Raw genomic sequence first — 2,736 nt, forward strand, 5'->3', positions numbered from 1 at the left:
TATGAATTTGTGTTGCCGAGAAAAGATTGCATATGTGTAGTGGAAGGCTATGGTGGTTGAGGCAAAAGTGAATGAAGTCCATTAAAAGGATGCAAGTTGTGCTGATGAGAGATCAGATGAATTTAGTGAGTGCAAATAATGTTGAAAATCCAAGTCAAGGTATGGATTAACAAAACTAGAGATGTAGCAAGAGAGTGGTTGTATGGGTGAGAAAGAATGAAAATGGAGTCAATGGTTTGAAGTTTAGTGAAGGAGCCATGGTGTGATGAGAATTGAAGTGGTGTGATAACACCCTAAGGATTTCTATCCAAGGAAGGTGTATTTCCCTGAGAAGTTGTAACACTTTTTGTTCAGACATACATGTTGCACAAGAGCACAGATTGTTTTAAGGCATTCAGACTTTGATAAGACATACATGTAGTGCAATGTCGCATGGAATCATCAGGTTGTGGAATGGACCAGGGTGGAAGGTGTACTTGTATCCTAGCTTGAGGGGGTGAATGTGAGATCTCAATGAGGTGGTTGATGAATGATTGGGACCAGGTTAATCACTTCAAGTTAAGTTTAAGGGGGGGATTGTCAAGGTGGTTCCATTAAATTTGACTTGGTCAAATTACCAACGCTTTTCGGGCTCCAAGTTTGTGAGAACCCATGGTATTCATGTTGAATATAGCTTATTTAAAGGTGGAAAGACTCCAAATAAGTTTGTTGCAGTGACCAATGGAATCCCAAACAATGATGTGTTTAGACACCACCACTTCTCTCAGTGTTTCGTGATCCTAACATGCACAAATTGTTAAATTACAATGATGATTAGACAATATTAATAGCTTTTAGAATTAAGGCTTCTGTGATAAGCGTTGGTTTAAAAATCATCTTCTGGATCCATCATAATGATATTAAAATTTTCTAATATCAAATCAACTAATGTAGTTCATCATTAGGACAAAATGATGAAAAAAATATGATTGAGCAAGAGAGATATATAAGAGAAAAACCCTAAAAAAACATAACGGTTAAAGAAAAAAAATCAAATTTATAACTGTTAGAAGAAAAACGTCATTATAACAATAATAATAATAATAATTAAATAATTAAAACGAAATTATTTAACTAAGAGATAACATTAATAGTTAAATAACATTACACCTTTAATTAATTTTTCGCTGGCTCTAGATTGAAAACAAATCATGAATTGAAGAGTATCTCTTAATTTATCTTTGCATTCGATCAAACACGATCATCCACAAACAGAATGACTATCCCTTCCATCCCTTTCATTCACATTTACCTTGATTCATCTAATACATCCCCATTGTCGATGTGATTTTTAATCCCATGAAACCGAACAAGAAAACTAAAATTGATGTTATAAGTAAAGTGGAATGCAATGTTAGAATATGGGAGGGCTGGCTCACCTGTCGCGATATCTTTATAGGAAGTCGTTAAAATAAGGGCAAAAAGTGGATAATAATTATTAATGGTTATTAATAAAATAAATAATAAATCTTAAAATAAATAGCTCCATCATTTATAATAAATTAATTAATAAAATTTTTATTAATTAATTTATTATCATATTCTTTAGATTTATTATTTTTTATTTAAATTTAGTTAATATTTTATTTAAAATAAAATATGATGAGTATTATTATAATTAAACAATCTGAATAGTCAAATTTAGTCGTTTTTGGGTCAATTATAGCCATTTGTTCTGTCTAGTCTAATATAGTCGTTTTTCTCTCAAACCTAGACATTGGAACGGTTCGAAACGCCCCATGATCTGATTCTTCAACTTGTCCTAACGATGAACCACACTTGTTGGTTCAAAACGCGTGGACAAATGTATTATTATGTGATTTACGCAGAAAAACTTTTTCTCTTAAAAATAATAAAAAAATTATTAAAATAAAATCAATATTAATACAAGTAACAATAACAATATTAATATTAAATAAAGTCTAATAATTATTAATGTTTATTAATAAAATAAAATCACTAAAAATAAGGATAAAGATTTATATTAAATTATTAATCTATAAGGCTAAATATATTCTCATACTAATTAATTACTAACCATACTATTAAAAAAAAAATTAATTAATAATGGACTAGAGGTAATAATATTAATATTGCCTATATTTTCACAACTATGTTAATCATAAAGAAACATAATATATAGCTTAATTATTTGATGGTGAAAGAAGCTTAATAGTTATTGATTATGAAATTACTATTGTTATTAATAAACAAAATTTGAATAAAAGTTAATTAAATAGTATAATCATTACTATAAAGACAAAATCACATGGTTAAGGGAGAACCAACAAATTCAAAACGAAACAAGGGAAACAAAAAAGAGGAGGAAAAGAGAAATTATGAAAACAATAAGAGGAAAGGAAGAAGGGAAAGAGGAAAAGATGAAAAAGGAAGTTAAATTAAGAAGTGATAAATTTAGAGGCAATAACAGGAATCCAATTTTTACTAATTTTTCAACCATAATTTCTATCTAGTTGTTGGCCCACTTCTCAATTCCAATGGCTTCCCCAAACTTTCTACAATGATAGTGATATATCTTGGCAAGGATATTGACCTCCCCACTATAGATGTGGTGGTTAGTTTTTTCAGAATATTCAACTAGGGCTGAAAAAACGAGAGTAGTTATGTTTGATATTAGCCCAATGTTTCTGAATCCTAAACTTAATGGAAGGACCAGTTTCATCCAAATAGAATTTC

This window comes from Pinus tabuliformis, chromosome 3_1, assembly GCF_031772625.1.
Source record: "Pinus tabuliformis cultivar Carrire ecotype Pingquan chromosome 3_1, CPIR1, whole genome shotgun sequence".
Taxonomy (NCBI): domain Eukaryota; kingdom Viridiplantae; phylum Streptophyta; class Pinopsida; order Pinales; family Pinaceae; genus Pinus; species Pinus tabuliformis.